This window comes from Lissotriton helveticus, chromosome 2_1, assembly GCF_964261635.1.
Source record: "Lissotriton helveticus chromosome 2_1, aLisHel1.1, whole genome shotgun sequence".
Lineage (NCBI taxonomy): Eukaryota > Metazoa > Chordata > Amphibia > Caudata > Salamandridae > Lissotriton > Lissotriton helveticus.
This window is the reverse complement of record NC_136059.1, coordinates 943,216,337-943,241,619: the sequence shown is the minus strand read 5'-3', so window position 1 is coordinate 943,241,619 and position 25,283 is coordinate 943,216,337. Positions and strand designations below refer to the sequence as shown.

The 25,283-nt window shown below is 43.0% G+C and overlaps 1 protein-coding gene across 1 annotated transcript in view; it reads left to right on the top strand.

Moving 5' to 3' along the window:
• ERCC6L2 (ERCC excision repair 6 like 2) overlaps positions 1 to 25,283 on the top strand; it is a 1,215,137-nt gene that overhangs the window by 292,018 nt on the left and 897,836 nt on the right. The window lies entirely within an intron of this gene.

The following is a 25,283-nucleotide window of genomic DNA, read 5'->3' as shown; positions in this document are numbered from 1 at the left end:
GCTGCGCTGAGGTCTATGTACACCATGAACAGAGTTGACTTTTTGGCTCCGGTGTATTTCCCTATCAAGAGGGAAAGATTCAAAGCCTGCTCCACTGTGCCGAGTCCCTCCTGGAACCCATATTGCAGGTCGGTCACAATGTTATTTGTGGTCGCCCAATCTTGAAGGCGCTCCAATATCAACCGGCCTGCAACTTTTCCCAGGGAGTCCAGAAGGGAGATAGGCCTATAACAGGCGGGGTTGTTGCAGTCGCCCTTCTTAAAGATTGGGAGCAATATAGAGTAGACCAGGAGTCAATTAGGCCGGCAGATGTAACTGCCGCTAGAACCTGGGTAATCAGGGGGGACCAAAGTTCAGGATTATGGACATAAATATCTACCGGTACCCCGTCAGGGCCTGGGGCCTTCCCAGTTTTAGAGGCTGTCAGGGCTTTAACGACCTCTTTGTGGTCAAAAAGAAGATTTATCGGGTAGATTTTGTCCAAAGGTTGACCACCCATGACTGCGCCCTCCTTACTGGTCTCAATTGGCTTACCATCAAATATTTTGGAGAAGTGGGAGACCCACTCATCAGCCGTCACCGCGACATCTAAATGTCTCGCAGCAGATGAGTCAGCCAGAAATGGAGATTTAACTACTCGCCAAAACATGGCACTATCTTTATTTAGACAGCTCTCATGCCCATAGATTAGTCTTAATTTCTTTCCTGCTGTTTAATAAGGCAAGGTTATACTGCTTTCTTAGATTGGCTATTTCGATTTTATTTCTCACTGTTTTTCGAAGGGCCGCCTTTAAGTTAGAAAGGGCTTTACGGCAGTGAGAATTAAACCAACCGTTGGATGATGGCTTTTTAGATGTCTGCTTACGAAAAAGCTCCTCTCTAATGATTCTAGTAATTTCTTGGAAGCTAGTAATAACCTGCAGTGGGAGAGAATCTATCGCCAAACATTTTTGTACCCAGGGGAGTGCTTTAATTAAAATTTTTCTGGTCATTTCTGTCGGGTCCGTCTTAGCCCATTTGACAGAAAAGCCATTCGTTTTGTCCATAGTCAGGGTTTGTTGGGTTAATAAACTATTAGTTACGGGACTGAGGGGTACATTTTTTGGTAGCACCACTAAACTATTTGGGAAGTGGTCACTTACAGTATTCGAGCCTGTTTTGAAATTTACCATTTGGCCTTTCATTCTCTGGGAGGACAATATAAAGTCTATAGTACTCGACAGCCCTCTCCCATGAAAGTTTGGCGAGAAATCGGTCGGGGGATCGGTCAATTCGTTAGCAAAGTCCAACTCTAAGGAAAAGAGACATTCATTTAGACAATTGCCGGTCAGTGTATGGACAAAATGAGACAGAGGAAGACCACGTTCATCTAGTAACCCACAATTACCATTTTTACAATTTTTACACAGTGGAATGTTAAAATCCCCGCCCCAGATGACATAGACAGAAGAAGACAGATTCTTAATCCGCTGGGTGGTCAAAAAGGCTGTAATTTCATTTAAAATCCTAACACAATTAGCGGAGTCCAAATTATTATAAAAATTAACCAAAAGATATGTCATACACTTATTAAAAGACACTTCAAGGATTTGATAACTCTCTTCACCCTTTAATTCCACTATATGTGAGGGAAAGAGATTATTGGTTACATAAATTACTAAACCTCCCTTGGGTCTGCCAAACACCCCTGGGGACGCCGAGACAAACAAAGTTTTGAAGCCCAAGAGATGAATCGGGTCAGTTGACCATGTTTCCTGCAGGCATACTACTTAATGTGCGTTTATCGTATCCAACCATGGTTGCAGGATGGATTTTGGGCGTAAACCCGCTACATTCCAGAATAGTATGGAAAAGATGTATGGATTATTGTGGGAAGATCTAGATTCATGGGGTTTCAAATCCTGAGGTTGAATGGGGTCATAGGATATCAAGGGTTTGGAATGCATAGGATTGATCCTATCATTAAGATCTGGAGATACATTACTGTAACCCATATTCTGTTGGGTAACCTCTGTGCTAGCTGCAACTACTGTATGAACAGGAACCAAAATTTGATTATCGGGGGTTAGGTTCTCTTTAGTGTCATTGATCCTGTTCGACGGAAATATAGTATCTTCGAACCCCAACCGTCATTCGCAGCCGTCAAGGCCCGAGAAGGCTTCAAATCTGTTAGTAACTTCCACTGGGGTAAATGGAAGCAAGTGATCCATATCCCTCACACCATATGGGTGATCCCTCCCCCTAAAACTGTTACCATAGCCCCTATAGGGCACGGTATCCCACCCAAAGGCATTTTTTGGGGCCATAGGTTTGGGCACCTGCGGCGGATACTGATTACTAAAATTCATAGATTGATTGATCAGAGGGCCAGAGGGGACCCAGGGACACATTATAGGGGCTACCAGGGCTCTCGGGTAGAAGTACGTCAGATCACAGGGCACAATTGTCTTACTGGTGTTCCCTGGCATCCAGTTTAGGATGTATCTGACCGCACTCGGATCCCTAAAGTTTATGACTATTAGGTCGCCCTTGATGTCTTTGTCTCGACTCCCAACCAAGGGTTAATTTTTATCATATTCAATCAAAGAGAAGATTCTCTGTGCAGCCCTAAAAGAAGGGGCTATATCATCTCCCTTCACTGATCTCTCTCCCTTTACTTTTTCAATCAGATCCGACATCTCCCACGTAACGGCCGAGAGACAGTGGGAGTTGGGTAAAAGATTGGCAGAATTAAACAGTCTTGGGTCCAAGGCTCAATTGAGTTTCCCGGCCACATTGCGAGTCATGTGGAACAATCATATGCATATGATTCGGACGACAAATGAAGCAGACACATTAATTGCAAAAATTTAGTTTGAGAAACAAGGAGGGATGTAGGGGGGCAGGGGTCATCTTGAGAGCTCGGCTTTCCGCCGCTAGTTTTTATTTTTAGTAGATTCTATGTATTTTCACTGGGCCTGGAGAAGGGTAGGGTCTGAATAGGCATTGCCTTTTGGAAGGTAGGGTTCCTCAGGGGAGTAAGGGTATGGGGGGTCACAGGGATTGGGGGTGGGTGAAGGTTGTGTTGGGGGAGCACAGGGGGAGACACAGGGTGGGGGCAAAATAGGTAAAAAATATTCCTCATCTTGCAAAGTAAATAACTGTCTTATGACCGGCTTATTAAGAAAACCTTAGTAAAAGTTACCCAAGCTGTGTAAAGGTAAAATGAAGGGGGTCGGAATATTCAATTTATTTCCTGGAATCTGAATGGCCTGAGATGTCCTAGGAGACAAAGATTGATTTTTAAATATTTAGAGCTTTCATCAGCTCAGGTCTGTTTGTTGCAAGAAACCCATTTAAATAAAATAGTCTGAAACTATCTTTTCAAAAATTCTATGGATACAATGTTATTGTTACTCTCAGCAATTATCAAATATTTGGGGAGTGGCAATTCTGGTAAAAAAGGAATTACTTGCACAATAAAAACAGTCCAGACAGACCAAACAGGCAGATGGATCATCGCCCAGCTAGATTTTGATGGGGAGGAGTTGATTTGCTCCTCTTACTATGGCCCTAACATAGATGATCCATCCTTTCTTGTCAAACTTCAGGATAGGTTAATTACGGTAACCCCCCCCCCCTAATTATTGGTGGGGATTTTAATGTTCAGCTTGATCCAGTGAAGGATAGATCCAATGCGAGCCATGTTAAAGGGACCCCGCGATCTCGTAGGGTTATGAAAAATCTATTATCTAATATCAACTTAGTAGACTTATGGAGATCAAAGATGGGGAGTGTTGATGGATTTACTTTTCATTGTAAGAAATACCGTCATTCCTCAAGAATTGACTATGTCCTGATAAATAGAGAGAACATAGATAACGTTGTTAGCATAATCGTACTTCCGAGCCATCTGTCGGATCATGCTCTGCTTCTCTTTCTATATTCCATGAATAATCCCCCTCAACAATCAAGGTGGACCTTGAATAGGACAATGCTGTCCGATCCCGGAATTATCCAGGCAATCAAAAGGTCCTCCTTGGAATTGTTTTCTTTTAATTTAGGCTCTACCTCAGTAGAAGTGTTTTGGGATGCCTTAAGGCGAATTTGAGAGGGATCTTACGCAGCTTAATAAGCTTAAGGAATATAAACAATGCCTTAAAATTACAGACTCTGGAGGGGAGAATTTCTTCACTTGAAGAAGAAAGGAGTCATTTGCCCAGGAGAGCTTAGGAGATTTGGTACAGATAGTGGAGAAACTAGAGGAGGTCAGGCGGGAACTAATGACTCTTCTGGATCTGAAATGTAAGGCCCAGTGCCAAGTTCGCAACATGGAACATTTTGAGTATGGGGAAAGAGCAGGTGCCTTATTAGCTTGGAAGCTAAGGATAGCCCGGGCAAAAAACACTATAAACAAACTTATTATTGATAATGCCGGCATTAAGTCTAGTAAGTCTGCAGCAATGCAGAACTGCCTTTTGTCACTCTTTACGAATCTCTATAAGGAGGATATTGATCCCTCCCAGGAGTCAATAAGATTGTGGCTAAGGGATAAGTCTATTCTCTCCCTCACAGAAACAGCCAGAGATGTTTTAGATTCACCCACATCTATGGAGGAGATTAGGGAGCAAATAAAAAGGGCAAAAAACAAGGAGGCAGCGGGCCTTGATGCTCTCCCAAACGAAATCTATAAAGCGTTACTTGAGGAACTTTTGCCTACACTCTACACTCTACACTCTATTCAGTATGGTCTATAGCTCCGCAGGGTTGATCCCCCGTTCTTGGAAGGAGGCCACAATTGTCTTAATACTGAAGCCCGGCAAGGATGCCTTGACGGCTGATTCCTATCGTCCAATCTCCCTGCTGAATGCTGATTATAAGATCTTTATGAGTATTTTGGCAGGGAGATTGGCAAAACTGGTACCAAGCCTGATCAATACCGTCCAGAAATGCTTTATGGTCGGTAGAGTCATCAAAGAACAAACCCAATTACTAATTGGCAATATCGATCCTGCTAAAATTAGAGGGGATCCTTTGGCAGTAGTGGCATTAGAGGCCACTAAGGCCTTTGATCGTGTGAGTTGAAGATATCTCTGGGCGGTGTTGGAGGTCATGGGCATGGGTCCAATCTTTGTCCATACCTTAAAGAATTGTTACATTGGGGTGTCCGCGAAGATATTATTAAACGGCTACCTGACTCTAAGCTTTGTAATTCAGAGAGGGACAAGACAGGGGTGTCCCCGGACCCCCCTCTTGTTTAATATTTATATTGAACCCCTCGGGCAGGCGATTAGGCTAGATAATATCATAAGTCTTTTTAAGTCACAAAACTATCAGAGCAAAATCGCCTTGTATGCGGACGACGTTATAATTTACACTGCTGACCCTGATATCTCCATTCCGCGGCTTGAAACTTTGTTGACGGAGTTTGGCTTGATTTCAGGATATCTCGCCAACTCTGCTAAAACTGAGATTATGTGCTGGAATACAGTATACAATCAAGGATCCACAAGTAGAGAGTTTAGGTATCAAGGAATAAAAATAGTCAAAGATCTAAATAAAATTCCCTTGATTAACTTGAAAAAAATCGAAAAAGATATTGACTTCCTCTTTGCCAGGTGGAAAAACCTCCCTTTAACGATCTATGGGAGGGTCAACCTGGTGAAAATGACAGTATTACCTAAATTTTTCTTTTTAGTGCGGTGCCTCTTTATTTCTCCTCAGAAAGATATTAGTAAGATTCAAGGCAAAATCGGTAGATTTATATGGGGTCAGAAAAGTGCCAGGCTATCCTGGAAAAAACTAAGAAGGAAACTCTTAAAAGGTGGCTTGGCAGTTCCAGATAGTAATGTATACCTACTCGCTTTCAAATTTAAGGGCGTAAGAATGCTGTTGTCCACCCCAGAGGAAAATACGTGGGGTAGACTCTTGGGTGAATTTGCCTTAGTAGAGGGAGGTAGTGGGCAGGCGGGGCTTTTATATAAATTCGAGGCTCCCAGATTTTTCAAGCTTGTACGCCTCAAGGTTCTGAAAGCTACCTTGTTGACATGGCACAAAGTAAGGCTTAACTGGGGCATAGGTTACTTTTCCCCTTTTGCACCAATTTGGGACTCTGCAGGGACCCCCCCTCTGCTTGGGGGATAGTTTAGCAATCCCGATTAGAAGAGCAGGCCTGGAGAGGTGGTCAGATCTGGTGGATTAAGATGGGGTTCTCCCTTGGGAGATATTGCTAGATAAGATCGGTCCTGTATTTTCCAGGTTTAAGTACCTTCAGTTAAGATCGTGGTACGAGGCGGAGGCTCAAGAAACAGAAGGGAACTGGGAACTCGAACAGTTATTTCAAGATCCACGTCCAAGGAAAAAAGAAATATCAGTGTGGTATTTAAGCCTCCTTGAAGCAGAAGATCATGAGGCCCCACTCCAGTCATCAGTATGGAATTCTTCTCCACTTGCCCACGATATAGAAAGCTTTTTTGAAATTTCTCTAAAGTTATTGTATAAATATATTAAGCCTGCTAGGCTAAAGAAAAATCATTTTTTCGTTTTAAATAGGCTTTACTACACCCCGGCCAAAATTGCCAAATTTGTTTCTGCTCCTGCTCCAGTATGCCCGAGGTGTACTATTAGTAAGGTGGAGGACATCCACATGTTTTTTGTATGAGCAGAGTTAGCTAAATATTTTGGAAAGATGTGGGGGACTCCCTGAGAACCATTTTTCAAACGCATGTAGAGATGGATCTTCACTTGGTAAATTTTGGTTTAAATGATCTTGCCAAAAGGTCGCTTTCTCAGTCATCTTGGTTTGCTTCTATACCTTGTGATCCTGGCTAGAAGTGAGATATATATTAGATGGAAGGATCCGGCTCCCCCTACAAGAGAAAGTTGGCTTATAGCCACACTGTGCATTGCTAGTTTAGACCAAGAGGAATTATCTAAAAACATCGGGTCTCCCCTGTTAATATGGGGCTGCCTCCTGCGCCTGATAAATATCTAACAAATCTAGTTTCGTGGGTGCGTGCAATGATTACACCAGTCCTTGGGATCAAAAGGAAGGGCGTGGTGGGCTAGACAATTGCAGTGAGCCAGGTGGAGCCCAGTTAAGTGTAAGCCGACTTGTCAAAACTGCCAGAGTCTATAGTGAGATGAGGACAAAAAAAAAAAATAGTAAATAAAAAATAAAATTCAAAAAAGAGAATATTACATTAAACTGAACAGCAAACTATTCATTGCTTCTTGTTTAATTTGAATATCGCAGAATAGGAGAACTTTTCCACAAATTAATCATTGAATAAGTCAGAGTGCTTAGGTTTAATTATAAGTCCTATATGGTAAACATACAGGGTCACTACCAAAAACAGTAAAAGTGTGGAAAAAGTAGGAGGCGCCAATATTATAAGTATACGAGGAATGAGATTAGAATGTGTTGGGGATATGTAGGGACTCTTGGGACATTTTGTTTTGTATCATTTATACATAATATGCTTTGTTTATGTATGTATTTACTCTCTTTTTTAACTCTGTGCATCATTTCTGAATATTTATATATTCATTATATTATGCTGCATCAATATAAATAAAAATTTCCCCAAAAAAAACACGTTCGTAGGTATCTTTGTGGGTGTCCAAACGAAAGTTCATTGACATCCAAGGCCGACTACGACCAAAAGGTAGGTCATGAGTTCAAAGAGGTTTTCAAATTCTAGGCTTAAAACAATAAAGCACAAACTAGAAATGTTAGTGGAGATGGGAATCAATATTGGACTCATAAAGAAGAAGAGAGTGAAGTGGCCTAAAATGACTGTTGTGATTTGATAAAATAAGCTAAGCATATGTCCAAGTGAATTAGGACAGTGGAAAACTAGGGCAGCTGTTAGAGGGATGACCCAAAGGAAGCAAATTAGAACACATTAAAATAGAATGTTAGAAGGAGCAAAACGCAACAGTGTGAGGTGGGCGAGCCAACAAATCAACAATGAGAGCTGAGCTAGAGCCGAGCCAATGGTCTAGGCTCGGGTCCATAGAGCCTGTGCACGAGCCGAGCCCTCAAAACGCTTGCTATGTAAAACATAAAACAAACATCACGTAATATATGATAAAGTCTCTTCATAATTAAAAAAAAAGGTATCCTTTTAACATATGGAATCTTTGACCTTAACACAATAGCACTGCAATGAGAAGTACTTATTAAAAGTGTGAAAGCTTTTAAACATGCATTTAGAACCATTCTTGCCCCGTCCTGAAACTGGCACCGTGCCATTAGCGACCCAAGAGTCAAGACATGAACCCTGTATGTGACTCAGATTATTATAAAGCAAAATTATAATTGATTCAATCAAACACAATAGGCGTTATACAGCTGGTGTCTGAACTCACATTTTGAAGGTGCTTTTATACAAAGATTATAAAGAAAAAGGAGTTTTGGTGAAATAAAGTAGTTGCCTCACATAACACAATTTAGTTCACTTTGTACACATCTGACAGTAAATGGGTATCTAGTTGTCACTCCTGGTTCTGTTAATGCTTTGTTTTTACCATTTTGTGCATTTTTCTGCCGTTTTATAGCGCCAGTCCGACCCTAAAGTATTGAGGCGCATTCCATAAGCACCAGTTACATTACACAAGGTCCCATTCGTTTATTATTATTTTTTTTAAGCATGGGAGGTTGTGATGTGCCCAGAATCAAAGAATATTCAGTCCTCGCCAAGAAACAAATCCGGTTCCCAGTTCCAAAGTAGGTAGCCCTTGCCGTAACGCCACACCCTGAATAGAACGAGGTAGCAGAATAAGACAAAAAGTGGCTGGGTAATTTATGCGCAAAACCAACTTATTCAGTGTCCTCCAAATGGAATGGCTCAAGGAAACAGGGGAAAGCGGCCACCTGCGTCCCCAAAAAAAAGAACCCTCTGCAATCAGAGAATTCAGTGAAGAAAAGATAAGTTGTCCCCGAGCACATGCAAACACCTTCTTATATTGTCCCAAGAGAAAAGATAACCACAATCAAATTAATATCCATCCAGAGTCCATTGAATCAATTCCTTTTATTTTTCTTTTCTTTTCTCTTCATGCATCAGAATATTTTCAATTTTCAAGATTCATCAAATTCATATAGAATGTAGCCAATATGAGAAAGCAATGCCAACACGTGTTTCGTCATGGGGTACAATCACCCAAATGACTTCTTCAGGGCTACCAAAGATAAGAACATACATAATATATACAATTCTCTTTAGATTTCAAACCACCACCAGTGAGTGAATACTCCACCTAACATCCAAATTGAAAAAGTACACAAAACAAAAGACATAAAAAATATATACAACGCGAAGAAAGTCACATGAGGACTGATTATATAGTTATCACTAGAGGAGCAGGGTACAGATTCATGCTAATTAATAAATCAGTTACTCTGTGAGGAGAGGGAAAACGAATACGTGTAAAAATAGAAGAACCACAGATTTCAGTGAAAGTGAGATGTGATAGATCATCCAAATATAGGACGACAACCTTATTTCTCAAAGTATTAGTAATAGACAAAAGGGAAAAGAGTGTAAGAGCATATCTTAGAGTGATACCAAAAAGTATATTAAAGGACAGATTACCAAAACTCAAACCTAGTTTAAATGAAAGGGACAACCCTATCAAAGTGCAATCTATCTAGAGTCAGGCAATTTACTCACCATAAGAGTAATTTTCAGTTCAAAATTCATACGAGCCAATTCCAGAAGGCAGTAGATTCTCAGATAATAAAGAACTAAAGTACAAGTAAAAGTATAAATAAAATTACAGTTAGAACCCATATTATGTCGAATTGCGCAAAAACCACTGACTAATCAAACCTAAAGTCACAGTGTCCATCATTATCACACATACCAAAAGTTATGGAAAATCAACTAGAAATTAGTTATTAAAACCCTATTAAAATAGGTATGGGGAAGTTACCTCTATTCATCTCCTTGTTTCAGAGTTCCTCTTATATTGCGATATTTTTAATTAGTTCTGTAACAAAGATACAAATCAATATATACTTTTTCAAATTTGCTATAACATGTCTAAGATTCACTACCGCAATCAAACAAACTAACGGTTAATGAACCATTAACTTTACAATCAAGTTGTCGAAAGTTTAACTAATGTTTTAAATTCATTCTGACCAGATAAGTACAAACTATTAGTAAAATTAGCCAAACTCATTATCTGAAAAGACACAAGCACAGATTAATCAGATATACTACTAATCCTGCTAAAACGAAAGTAAGATACAACTTCCACACATCCAAATAACGATAAAATTTTTTAAAGAAACACAAGCTAAGTGTTTTGCTAGGTACAATGCACGATATAGATCGGGAGACATACAAGCCGGGAACGTTTAGACCGATAATCAGTATTAAGAGCAGTGCGACAAAGTCCCATCGGTTACATTTTCAATTCGACTTGCCCGGTTCGAGAGTCGACAATTCCCCAAAATTACACACATCCCAAATAAACCCAATGGGTGCTCATATAAACTTACCAAGGAGAGTACTCCCTACACCGTCCAGTGGGTTCCGTTTTCAGCATCACCCAAGCCGCCATTAATCGGCGTTTAAATACCCGATCGCGCCACAGTTTACAAGCCAAGCAAGAAATAGACGTAGGACATCAGTAGGGTTACTAGTATTGTAAACGGCCACCATTATTGAGTGGTAAAACTGGAGATCTTCCTCAAGGTAACGCTAAAAGCTTCACGTTACAAGGAAATATAATAGTTCCAACATTCATTTGATCATAGCGCGAAGTCTAACTCAACCCAATGAAGGGGCTAATGACATATATCTAATTTAAAACATTAATCCAAAGATTATAGTTTTCAATTCCATAATGAGAATAAAGGACAGACTATCGTCCTGCACCCTGTTTCTACTTTGAAGTATAAGTTATAAGTATAGGACCAGAGCTCATCCCATCACTTAGTGTCTAAATTTACATGAGATGCCCAATATCTAGTTAAAAGGAGGTCCAGTTAATCACAAATAGGTCATAAGAAATTATAAATTAAAAAGAAAATTAAAATATAAAAAGGGAAAAGGGAGCAGTTAAGGGAGAGCATGCAGACAGGAGAAGAGAGTAAGCTACAAATTGTGAAATGAAAATTTGCAAATTGAAGCCTCAATTTAAACATCACTATCATACATATTCTTGAAAGACACAATTATTGAGCTACCCGCAATGGTATCTGTATATCGACAGAAGACCACACTATACACTGTCCACCTTGTTGTGAATTTCATATTATTCAGATGCTATAAAAGATGTAGGTAACAGTCAGTCAACATTAATTGCACTACTCAGCACAAACTCAATTGTACATTTCCAAACAACAATAGATTATTTTGCAGAATAAAGAATCTAACACTTAGTTAGCATTGTGACACAGTAAAGGGATAGGGAACAATAGGTCAGAGGAAATAGTGGAGTTCTTGATCAACATTAATTCCACATTCCACCGCATAAAGTTTAAGTATCCATCTAGCTTCACATTGTCTAAGTTTCTGTTCTCTATCTCCACCCCTTAGGTCACCATATATAGCCTCTAGACCATGAAATTGGAATCCTAGACTTTTCTTATGTTCCGTACAGTTGGCTGCATGGCAACCGATAGGATACCTCTGGTCCAAATTCTTGAGGGCACGAAAGTGTTCAGTCATTCTTTCTTTTAATGGGCGAATGGTACTACCCACATAAATCTTTTTGCATCTGCAGATAATGACATAAACTACATATTTAGTCAGACAATCAATATGCTGGTGAATCTTAAAACTGCGTGACCCATTGTACCTAAATTCCTTAATTCCTTTGATAGCCATCCGGCACATGCTACAGCTGCCACAAGAGAAAGACCCAATATTTAGATCTCTTAACCATGTTTTTGGCGTGCCAGGTTGTCTTGGGTAACTTGGGCTGATGATACCCTGGATGGTTCTACCCTTTCTGTATGCAATACCAGGTGAGCTAGGAATATAATCCATTAAGGTTTTATCTGCCAAAAGAAGGGGCCAATTCTTTTTCAAGATCATATACAGTTTTTGTGACCATGGGTGATAATTTGTTACAAGGCGTATTTTATTACCCTTACTTGACGTAGATTTCTTAACAGTCTTTAGGGTATCTGTATGTTTTAATTTGACCGTTCTGTTTTTGGCTGGTGTTAATATGCTATCAGAATAACCCCTAGTCCGAAACCTCTTTTCAATGTCTGTCAAATTCTTCATAAAGTCTACTTCCAAACTACAATTCCTCCTTGCCCTAAGCATCTCCCCATACGGGATAGCATTTTTCTGGCTTCTGGGGTGTGCGCTATCAGCGTGCAGTATGGCATTGCATGCTGTAGTTTTGCGGTACATTCTACTCTGTATCCTGCCCTCAAAGTGAAAGAGCTCCAGATCAAGAAACACTATACTGTTTAAGTCAGAAGTCATAGTAAGGGTCATGTTACATGTGTTATTATTCATGTAAGCAAAGAAATCCGACAGTTCATCATCCGAGCCCGTCCAGATTAGCAAGCAATCGTCAATGTAACGACCATAATACAGAATATACTCCTGCCACCTAGCACCCAACGGGCCCCAGATATGCCCCGCCTCAAACCATCCCAACGAGGTAGCAGGTAGAAGCCACATGAAAGCTCCGGTCCTTATGGGCAGAAGGCTGGCCACAGGGTTCCAACAGGACCTCGAGCTGAGCCAGGCTTTAGTTCGAGCCTGACATGAACTTTCAGTGGCTCGCCCACCCCTAGTGGTCAGTGGAACAATAAATGGAGCAGTGCGGCCCAGGGAATCAACAGACCATACGTTAACATAAATTGCCTCTAAACTCGCCGTTTACACTCCTTCCCCCCTGTTGTGTGATTGGAGCTAATTTTAATCATTGGTCCTATTGTGATTGGTGAGGAGCATCCTTCACGTGATGCATCTGACATACAAGCCGTCGTTTTCTAATCTGCTTTAGATTTGAAGTTTTGCACATGGTAGCTGATGATAGTTAACCAGATCATGGAATATTTCGATCACTGTCGTAACTGAAAAGGATTGTGACTGCAAACATATTTGCTGTTTTTGAGCCGAGAGGAAGTTTGGAGTGTTTACATAAGCAATGAGCCGAGGAGCATGTTAATGCTTTCAGGCATTTCATTGGTTTCGTCCTGTAGCATATGGTTGTCGTCAGCATGGAAGATCCAAACTTCTCTCAAGGATGCAGTGAACTGGGCAGGCGCTCAGGCCTGAAGTTTCTTCTACCCATCTCAAGTCCCCATGACAACGTTATACAACATTTAAGCACAGGAATGTATTATTGTACTCTGATTTAAACCATCTGCCTTCTGCTAGTCGGACTACACACAGCCATTTAAAATATTTTGTTTAAGCTCATCCAGTGTTTGAATTAACTAACTATATTTTCATCATAGTTCTATTTTAATTGCTGGCTTGTTTCAGAGGCTTCATGTCTGAAGATGAGACTGTTTATATAGAAAGTCTGAAATAATGTACTTGCCGACTAGTATTGATTTATATTTTACGGTTTTCAATTTCACTGAAATCAGCCCAGAAATCTTTAAAATGATGAAACTGCATAAACCACTGACACATAAAACGAACGTGATGAAATAAAAATATTAAAGCATTAAGAGTTGCTGATTTTTAAATATACAGAAAATACATCTGTGCTGAAACACGTTATCAAGATCCAAATTTCTTAACAGAAGAAGCTCGCAACAGTTGGGTGGTGAATCCAAGCATTGGTCGAAGCAAATAGGTCTCTAAGAGCTATTGGCTTTGCCATTGTGTTTTAGCCATGTTGTAGACCACGTGGCTGCTGTTCAGCATGGTTAAAAGTTAGTGGCATAGAGGAGAGTTGCACGGAGTGTCCTAGAGTGGAAAGGCAAAGAGTGGAGTAAACTGTAGAGTAGAATGGCAGAGAATGTTATCTATTGCAGTGGCATATTGTAGAGTCACGTAGAGTGGCATACACTAGAGTGGCATAGAGTGGACAGGTGTAGAGTGCATTGGCATAGAGTGTTGAAGAGTATAGTGGTGTGGAGTGCAGTGGCATTGAATTCAGCAGCATACAGTGCAGTGTTGTAGAATGCAGTGGTGCAGAGTGGAGTGGCGTATAGTTGAGTTATGCAGAGGGTAGTGGTGCAGAATAGAGTCGAGTAGCATAGAGTCCAGTGGCGTAAAGTGCAGAGAAGAGTTGAGTAGCCTAGAGTGCAGTGGCGTAGAGTTGTGCAGACTAGAGTAGCATAGAGTGATGCTGAGTAGAGTATAGTGCCGTAGAGTGCAGTAGCTTGGATGCAGTGGCGTAGAGTAGAGTAGTGCAGAGTAGAGTGGCATAAAGTTCAGTGGTGGAGAGTGCAGTGTTGAAGAGTAGAGTGTCAGAGTGTAGTAATGCGGAGTAGAGTTCAGTGACATAGAGTGAAGTTGTGTAGAGTGCAGTGGTTAGGAGTAGAGTGGTATAGAGTGCAGTGGCATAGTGTAGATTGTTTCAGAGTAGAGTTAAGTGGCTTAAAGTGGAGTGGTGCAAGGTAGAGTTTATTTAATAAAATGTATGTGTCAGCGCAACAGTTACCCAAAAAGGGTTTCCCGGTGCAGTGAGGGAACAGCAGAGAGAAGGGAGTGACCTATTGGCTGAAAAGCCAAGTTTCGAGAGATCTGCGAAACAGAAGGAGATTTGATTGCGTGCGGAGGGACAAAGGCAGAGCATTCCATAAAACAGGACCCAAGTATGCAAAAGAGCGCCCTCCCATGCGGGAAAGTCTGACCTTAGGGACTTGGAATTTCTCTTGTGTGGAAGACCGAAGAGTGCGAGAGTGAACATAAAGACAAGCTAGGTGTTGCAGGTAGCGGGGAGACTTAGCATGTTTGATACGAAACATTTAGGTAAGGGCCTTAAACATGACCCGTTTCTTCACTGGAGGTTCCCCAGCAGCCTGGACGCCGATGCTGTTTTTGAAGCCCGGCAAAGTATTCTGGCAGCAGAGTTTTGCACTCGCTGCAGTTTACGCGTTACCTCTTTGTTGACTCCCAGATAGAGGATGTTCCTATAGTCCAGCCTAGATGTAACAAGGGCCTGGACTACGGTACGCTGGGTATGAGTGCAGTTGCGTAGAGTGACATAGAGATTAATGGCGCAGAGTAAAGTGGTGTAGAGTGCAGTGGCATAGAGTGCAGTGGTGCAGAGTAGATTAGAATAGCGTACAGTGTATTGGCATAGAGTGCAGTGTTGCAGAGAGGTGTAGAGTACAGTGGCATAGAGTGGAATTGTGCAGAGTAGATTGGTGTGGCCTAGACAGGAGTAGAGTGCAGTGGTTTAGAGTGGAGTGGCGAAAAGTGCATTGGCATGGAGTAGAGTGATACAAGGTAGAGTAGAGTGCAATGGTGTAGAGTGGTGTAGAGTGCAGTGACGTGGTGTGGTGTAAAGTGGAGTGCTGTAGTGTGGAATGCAGTGGTGTGGTGTGGATGTGGTGCAGAGTTGAGTGGATTGGCATAGAGTGAAGTATTCATGGTGTGGTAGCACACTGCCATTACAGACAACACATTTTCATTTGAAATGACCATTGCATTTACGCAGACAGTTTTACTAATAATACTATACAGTGCACAAACTAAATATGTGGACATTGCATCACCTAGTGTAATAATTTGTTTTGATCATTTTAAAGTATGTTACCAACACACTTCAGGAATAACAAAAAAAGTGCTTCATTTGTGTTCCTAATTCTGATATATTCTGAAATACTTACACAGTTCATTTAAATGTTGTCAGGTGCTAGAAAACAACCTCTTTCCTACCCCCAGTATACAGCAAGATTGTCTCATAAATCCTCTCACTTTGATGTCAGAGAAAGAAAAGTAAACAAGCGCCCTCAGAAGACAGCGCCTGACATTTGACCTCTGTCTTTGAATGCACAACATGTGACAAGATATAAAGGTCTGGTTACAGAAAGGGAATTCATCAAAGAATGCAGTAAACACGGTTCAGGCAATGGGAGGGACAAGCTGAACCTGGAGAGCCTAAAGCAACTAAAGACAGCAAATAGAAAGCTGGAAAAGTGAGCCTCAAAGCGAAAGGTAATGAACTGGTGGAATCCATTCCAAGGTCAACTTTCTGAAAGTCCCCTATGATTCACAGTAGGTCAAAAGCCATATCTGACAGATTTATGAAGGTGGAAGAAGGAGCAGAGCTGTATTAGGCTAAACCAATATAGGTGCCAATCAGTATACTAAACAGCATGTCCCATAATTTGCCAGCTTTTGTAAATGCCAGTCTACAGTGACAGGACCAGAAACTTGTACTGCAGGTATAAAAATAGATCCCATAATGCAAACAAATATTCTGTGATTTTAAATTCACAACAAAGACCTGTTGCTCTTTTTATGGCTTTTCTTTAAAAAACTGCTCGTCCACAGCTATGATTTTTTCCCAGTGTTCCTAGGAAAGAAATATATTTTTTTGTTATGGAACATTATCCGATCACCGCATTTGGGCCCCATTTCAGTGAGCAATCTCATCTTTCTTTCCTGCTTTCATTAGAGCAAAGTCACCCTTTACTGGCTCCCACCATAAGGATGTAAAGTTATTTCACTTATTGTAAAGAGGGTGAATGTAGCTGTAATTTGATTATATCAATGCACTATATGTGGGCTTAATGCAACTCCTGATGGTAGACCTTAAACTCTTGGTACTTGAGGCTCTGTATGGGGTGAGGTTAATTCCAGCTCATGCAATGATGTACCTTCATATGAGCATGAACAGAAGCACTTGGTCTTAAAATATATTAACAGCTATTATGCCACTGAGCCTGATCATGTCAGGCCTTAAACACCCAATTGCAAAACTTCAGTGCTGTCCCCAGTTTTTCTGTTTGTTTGATTTTTAGATGAGCTTTCTAACCTGTCTGTCTGCAACTGCCTCAAATTTAGAGATTTTGTCAGTCTGCTCATTCAGTCGTCTGATACCAGTAGGGATAGAGTGATTGGCAACTCACTCACACTCAGGTGGCAACGTAACCATGTCACTACTCTTCTTGTTTCAGGACCATGTGTGACCACCTTTAGGAAACAGGCACTATAGATAACCTTGCTTCCAGAGTAGCTCTCTGCATTTGCAAAGATAATGTCCTTGGAAGTCCAGCAGCTGCACAGGTAAACTTATGTGGCAGGACTTGGGACTGACTTTTTCCACAAGAGGTTTAGGGTCTCCAAGAGTCATGCTGACTTCATATTGATAACTTTGTTTCTTTAAATCTTTTCAACCCGTAACGTTAATCTACAGTACAAAAACATGCAATTCTCCAGCTATGGTACACACTACCACAAGCGTATAGGGACAGCCTGCATATAAATGTCAGGGCACCACCAGGCATCACATTAGTGGTGAGGCGGGAGGGGCCAGGACCCGATCTGCGGGAGGTGCTTCAGCAGTCCAATGTCTTAAAGTGCTCATGTGAGATACAATGCACCCTGCTACAGGTGCTAGTGTCCTCAGTAAACATCCCTGAATTCCTTCCATGTTCCCCCTATTTTAGAGTGCCTTTGGGGGCAACCTTATGCCTGACAGATTTTCTCCAGGGCACGCATACACCAATCTATGTTGCATGCCCAACAGGCCAGAAGAGTTCAGCTGCCCCACAATTGAATAATATATCTCTCTTTGCCACGATGAAAGCCAGATTACAGAATGGTAAGGTGTGCTTAGAAAGGGTATGATCACGTCAGATCCCCATTGTAGTCAAATGCGGAGTGAGTGTAAATGACTCTCTCAGGACTCCAGATAGCATTTCTCGCCCAGAATCCCAGCTCTTCGGCAATTAAAGAGGGTCAGAGAACCTGACATCTGGCATCCCTGTGACAGGTAGCAGTGGCTATTCTCATTTTGTATGGGTGAATTCTGGTGAAGTAGGCCCTATGGAATATTTTAAGTTGTATTAAGCAGAAGCCTGTTCTAATTGCCACCACCCTGGAATACCTATAGGCCTTCCCCTCGTCCCCGTCCACCAGGGCCCCAAGGTCAGCCTCCCATTTGTATTTGAGGTTTGCTGAGGAGTCATGAGCGTTGGTGATCTGTATCCTGTATATTTGTGTTATTGCATGATTATGTAGTGGGCCTATCGATACTTTGCCCTCCAAAGTGGATTTGTCTACAGTAAAGTCTAAAAGGGGTTTGTACCCACTGAGCGCATGTTTAAGCTGTAGGTAGCAGAACCACTGCGATTCCTTCAGCTCATATTGCCATTGGAGCTCATTAAATGGGAGTAGATCTCAGGGCTTCATATGACCGTAAGATTTGATATGGCCAGGAGGTCCCATTTTTCAATGGTGTTCAGTCTCAGGAAGTCTGCCAGCAGGGTTGAGTCCCGTAGTGGTGTTTCCAGTGAGAGTGTTTTCCCTCACCCTAACTCCTTAATTGCCTTCCTTCTTATTTTGATAACTGTGGCCATTGGAGTTGGTATCCAACTCAAGGCAGTGACCCTCAGAGATCCTTAGGTAGCCCCTTGGTGACATGGCTCTCCTTTCTGTCCTCACGGAGGGTTCCAGCTAGTCCGCAAATGCCCAATCGTTAACACTCAGGAGGTGAGAGGCCCAATAGTAAAGTTGTATGTTTGGTAGAGCTACACCCCTGTCATATGGGGATCTCGTTAGCGTGTGTAGTGTTATTCTGGATGTGCCTCCATCCCACAGCAGGGATCTTGTGTTACTGTCAGCCCTCCGGAAGCCTTGAACTTCTTTAGGTGTATTGTGCAACAAATAGAGAAACTGGAGGAGGGAAATCATTTTAAACAAGGTTAATCAACCCATTAGGGAAAGCGGGAGCTTCCCACCAATGTTCTACATCAGCCTTGTAGTTTTCCAGTATCCTACTCAAGTTCCTTTGCTTAATGACTGACTGATCTTGTGTGATTTACACCTCCAAGTATGTGAACCCGTCTCTTGTCCATTGTAGAGTATTTCCCAATGTTGCCTGCGGTTGCCATGGGTAAGTGGGTATGCCACTGATTTATGCCAATTAGAGCAGACCTCTGTAAATTCCTTGAAAACATGTAGCATCTCTAGCAGCCTGGAAATAGTGTTTTGGGTCTGCTACATATAGGAGCATATCGCCCACATATAGGGAGACCCCATCCTCCCATTCCCCATCCCACTAGAGACCTCTCAACTGTGTATCGCAACAGATCCAGTTGGCCTCGTGCTCCACTGCCAGTGCATATAGCAGGGGAGAGAGGGGTCATCCCCGCCTTGTCCGTCATCCCAAACAGAATTCTTGTGATACCACCCCATTTACCCTCAACTTTGCCATGGGTCTGTGTTTAGCAATTCGATCTATTTGAAAAAGTCCACACCCAGTCCCATTTTACGGAGGACTGCATTGAGCTATGGCCATTCCAGGGAGTCAAAGGCCCTTTTGGCATCAAGGGACAACACTACTGTCGGCTCCCATATGTCCCTCACCCTGGAGACCCCGAAGAGGTGCCAAAGATTATATATTGTCACCCTATCGGGCACAAACCCAGACTCTGTCTGCATTTCTAAGCTTATCTATCATTTGGTAGAGGCGATTGGCTAGAACCTTGGCCAATATCTTGGTCTCTGTGTTTAGTAAGGATATTGGTTGGTATGTGCAGGATCCTCCGGTGTCTTACCCCGCTTATAACTGAGGGTGAATGTGGCCAATCTAAGGTTACGTGGCAGGGAGCCCTCCTCCCTAGCCCCGAGGTACATCTGTAAGAGCACTTCCCCAAGAGACTCACCATGCACTTGAAAAATTCTGCGGGATAGCCATTGAGGCCCGGAGTTTTCCCCGGGTGCATAACAGTATTTATAAAAGATTAAAAGATATAATGAACTTCAACGTCCAGACTAAATTTAGATAAGATATTAATTTTAGACAATAGCTGAGCAAAAACAATCCAAATTGCAATCATTGCTAATAATCTTCATAAACTGTCTAGTGAAAGTGAGGAGTGCGGCAAGGGGACCTGGTAGCTGGATTAAAAACAGCAAAGTATACAGGAAGTTGTGTCTGAGCCAGGTGATACCAATTCCTATCTCCCCTAGTGAAGAAAGCAGGCAGTTGATGCAAGTTTCCAGGTTGAATCACTCACAGAAGCCATCTAGTCAGGTGCTGGTGTTCAAGTCAGCAGTTCGAGCAGAAAGTTTGTAACCATTGACATTCTTGCAGCCAGGCTGACACAACGATTTAACTGTGTTTTTGTCTTTTGGCGAGGCAGCCGCGAACATTATTGCAGAAGCTGAAGTTGAAAACAATTTTCTTGTTTTCATTGACCGCTCCGTAAACAGTTGCAGCAGCCATCCCTTGACCTTTATATTTACGAGGATATACCAAGGCCGAAATGATAGATTCCGGTCAGTATCTCTCTATGAGTTAAAGGGGATATCAAATGAAATGCCATGAAATGGGGATCACTTCCCGGACCTGAAATGACTAGTCCTTTTGCACATGTTCCAGCCACTTCTAAATTTTGGTCCAGCTGTGCAGTGTCATTCCAGAGAGAGGACCCAAGTTAGAAGGTCCTTCACATACTATGTCTCCCAAGGGGTGTGCCGAATCCTGGGGCAATACACAAACTCAAGATGGGGCAACGGTAAACGCTATATCAGGCCCCAATTGGATGAAGCAGTGCTTGTAACTGTTAGACACATCTTTGCCCCTTCTCCCTGTGCCAGCCATGCCAGCTAGACCAGCAGCTTGCCTGCCTTATTACCAACCTCGTAGAGATTGTGCCACTTGCAGTGGAAGAGCGCCCCAGCTTCATCTTCGACTACTTGGCTGCATACCATCTCACAGGAGTTCTATAGAGTGTGACTGCTCTCCCCACGGGGCTTGGATGTACTCCATTTTTTTTCTGCCCACTAGACGTTGTGTGAAGTCCCTTACCTTGCCTCCCTGTCTTTTTGCTGGCCTGCAAAGATGGCATTGAGTTGTCCCTCTGCTACTGCTTTATATGCCACTGACCCACTTTCTCTTTCAGGTAGCCATCAGTGATCTGTCTCATTTGTGCCCTAACATTCCAGTCCAGTAGAATCCAAGGGTGTAGTCTACAGTCCATTCTCCCTCCGGGGACCTTTGTGTGTAAATTGTCCATGAGTGGGAAGTGATCACAAGTTTACCACCTTGTATGACCGGGGTAAAGAAGTAGTCAGCCTAGAGAGTGAATGTCTGTTGGTGGTCGCATATGAGTACTTTTGTGTATTAGGGTGGGAGTAACTTCACAGTTCCAGAAGACCCATGGCCGTGATAAATAGTTGTAGCCATCTGTCGGCTTGGCCCTGGGGGCTGGCTGGTGTGATTTTGGACAGACCCTGTTGTAGTCAGTGCTTAATTTTTTTTTTTTTAAAGTGCCAGTTTTCTTGTCAGGAGTTCGCTGCAGCTTGCACCACACATTGCCCCCGCTATGCTATCAATGATAGTAGCAACACAACTTCTAGCCATCATACTCTTATAAGTGAGACAATTCTGACTATTTTAGGCCCCCAAAGCTATAAGAATGGCTTGGAAGGCAGGTAATAGTCATTTCTCATGAATATTGAATTAATAATTAACTGTTGTTGTGGTCACCTCTAAATTGTCCTAACATAATCTACTGTAGGCCCTGTGAGGCCCTTTGTATTGCTATGCGGCAGCCTTCTTTGTCCATATTTGTTCCACCAAGAATGGGAGCGATCTAGGCATCATAATGGCCATGCCCCGTGAAATGGATGTGAACCCCGAGTGGCCAAAATTTTAGATTGTCTCCTGACTATAAACCCACAGTTATTTCCCACAAGGTGAGTCTTCTTTCGGAGAGCCAGGTCTGGATCCTGTCTGTCAAGATATCTGGACACCACCCCTTTCTTCAGTTTACGACCAAGCCCTTTATCATTCCATATAAGGATCTACAGACTCAGACTACTTTGTCACCATTTTAATACTTGCATGTGTACCCTAGTGCCCGCAGTGTTCTTATAATTTCATACTGGGCCCATGTATCTATGACCCTGAGATACCAACAACCAACCCCCTTACACCCCACCCTACTGCCTCATGCTGCTGGCTTAGATGTTTCCACCAACCAAATTCACAAGGAGCCTGTCGCCGACCCTCATGTAGCATATTAACTCACCAAACCAAGATATAAGCGGTCAAACAGGTGAATTTCAACCCCTAGTGACCACACAGGGTCCAATGGGAGGTAGCTAGTGATGAAAGGAAATAGACCAGAGGAAAATTATGTTTCAGGGAAGAGAACACTCTCAGTTCAAGGCTTTGTTATGCTGACCGCCCACTGCTCCAGGGCAACCCAGCTATTCAGGAGAGTGTCAGTGTGTAGGTATAAAGGTTCATCAGCGACCACCAGTTCATCGCCCCCTGGTGCTACATGTTCTGTTGCATCATCAGTGGGGATCATTTTTGCTGATGATTCTTGTCTCAACAGTTAACATGGGGGGGGGGATCCCCCACTGCCGTTTATTGTAGTCCAGGCACCATCCCTCCAGCCGTTCCTCGGCCTCTACCGGTGGTTGCAAAGAGCTAGGACTTACCTTCAGAAAGGATCTTGAACTTTGCATGAAAGAGCAACTTGTGTTGAATATTCAGTTTCCTCAGTTCTGCTTTCGGTCTTTCAAATGATTGTCTCTTCGCCTGTACTTCCTGCGTGTAGTCAGGAAATACCATTATTATGGTGGAATGTTGTAGGAGGGAATTTGATGCATGCCACCCTAAGAATGGCATCCCCATTTCTATAGTTTAGGATCCAGGCGATAAATGGTCAGGCTCTGGCTTCAGGCTTGGAGGTGGGAGGCTTTGGGTATCCTGTGTGCGTTTTCGATCACAAAGTGTTCAGATAGGGTGGTGAGGTGATTATCTTTCAGACAAAGTATTTTAGAAAGCTTTCAGGGTCTTTTTCTTCACAATGCTCCAGAAGGCTACTCATTTTTAATTTCTTTGGGATCGCCTTTCTGTGTCCTCTGCCCTGGCATGTAGACTTTGCATGGTATCTTGCAGTTGCTGGACTTCCCACAGTAGAATAGCAGTAGAGCCTGAGTGGTCCACGAGCATGTGCTCGACCACATTATCCCTGGATGAGAGTTTCTTATAGTTGGAACTGATCAGGGCGATATCAGTTGCTAACATGTCTATTTTATGCTCTAGCACAGCTTTGGTGACCTTAATGGCTAGAAGCAGGTCTTTAAGGGAGGGATCTCGTCCCTCACTCAGCTTCTGCCCTACGTGGATTCAGATCCATGGTGTAACTTTTTTTTCTTGCGCCTAACAGCGTCTTTGTCAAACTTGTTGGCTTGTGTCGGTTTGTGCCCTTTCTCCTGCCCTTGGTGTTGTCGCATGTGGGTTAGGTGGTGCTATTCTGTGTCCCAATGACTTACTTTGCCTGTTTTTGAGCACAAGGCAGCTGGTCAGCCAGCAGATCAGATGTGTCCGGTAAGTGATCCCCTCCCTGGCAACAGTGTTCCCTCCTCTCCCAACTCCCTGTGTCATATGTAGGGAGGAGGCCCAACTCTTGTCTGGTGCACCCATCTCACCTCTGAGAGTCGGCGTCCCCTTCACTTGATAGGCTCCACGTCAGTGTCCCGTCCGTCTTTGGCCTTCCGCCACTGGTCAGGAATGGCTATCCTTCTCTGGTGGGCTTTTTGAGTTATCCCGGGGAGTGCCCCCATGTCCCAAAGTCTCTGGGACCCAACACGTGGTCCCACGATGTGGAATGGAGCACCGGGTCCACACACTCCTCCCTGCTGGACAGGCTTATTTGCTGTTTATTGTCACCTGGTCTGCTTGCTCCTCACCGCTGCCCAGCAAAGGTCCACTCTGCTCCTCCGGCTGGCCGCAGAGTCGTCCTTGGGGCCCTTGCTCTGTCAGTCTACCCTGGACCTGGTCCCAGTCCTGTGGGGCAGGTTATTTGCCACTTCAGCAGACATGACCCTAAGGTTCTGGCCCCTCCCGGGATACAGTTACTTGTGTGGACCTGTTGGGGTCCTATGTGGACGGAACAGACCGCCACCACCATCAGTGCCTGCGTTCCACTTGCAGTCCGACGTGGGTGTTAGTCCTTCTCCACCACCACCTTGGGAGTTAGTATGCCTCTGGCTTTTGCTCTCTGGGCTGGTATATCCATAATGGTGCCCCTATGGCATCTCACCATGAGTAAGATGAGTTGGGCGTCCAGTGTGCCCCAAAGTGAGTTGCCAGGAACTTGGCTGTATATGGATAAGCGCTAGGTTTTCTTGTCTGTAGTGGGAGCAGTCCAATAAAGCTCCATCTTGACACCAAGCTCTCCTCCCTTCACATTGATGACTTCCTTTTGAGCTGATATAGCACCTCCCTAAGGTGATTCAACCTCACAGGGAACACTCACCCTCTGCATTTCTCTGCACTGACAAGTGATTAATCTTCCCGGGATGAGGGACACAATGAATTTCGACACAGAGTTTCCAGTGTGTGTGGGGTCTTCTACTTTAGACACAGCATTGAATGTCGTTTCTGAGGCGATCTTGCAAATTCATCAGGGGCCGCATGGAATATCAGTCTTGCTGACTTACCCTTCTACCCAACCTGGTGGTAGCACCAGGTGCAACTGCTCCTTTGACCACCAAGATTCCTTCTGGTACTGGAATAAAAGAAGTCTATGTTTTCAAATATTGGTGTTGCTGTATGATTAGCACACCTCAGAGGGTAGCATCACATTCCACAATAAGTCAGAATCTACTCATCACTGAAACATCCCTTAGAGTGTGATAACATAATTTCAACAAGTATTGATCCCCTCAGCAATCTTTGTGAAGCTTTCTTTAACAGTAGTCACTATGCCATTTCTAGGCAAATCGGCAAGCTGTATCAATAATGACCCAGGATCAAACACTATTACCCCCTCCCTATGGGATTTTTCACAAAGATAAAGCAGGTAAGACTGTAAGGTAACTTGTAGTATGCAGGAGAGCTTTTACATATGACTGTAACTGAAGGCCTCTGGTGTGATTGGAGAACATGGCTCTTTCCAGATCATATAGCTTGGTAGCATAGCAGTATTTAGAGCCAAAATTTAGGATGTCATTGGTAAGGAGATCAGAAATTGCTTTTGAGTTGAATGATTCTGGTCTGAAGAGGCAGCATGTTCAATTTCCCCAGTGTGCCAAAGAAGTGCATGGGCACATCATGTCAAGCTTGATAAATCAAATCAAAGCATTTGTATAGCGCAGCACTAGGGGGTGCAACGACTCAGTCGAAAAGCCAAGTCTTGAGTTTTTTTCTGAACTCCTGCA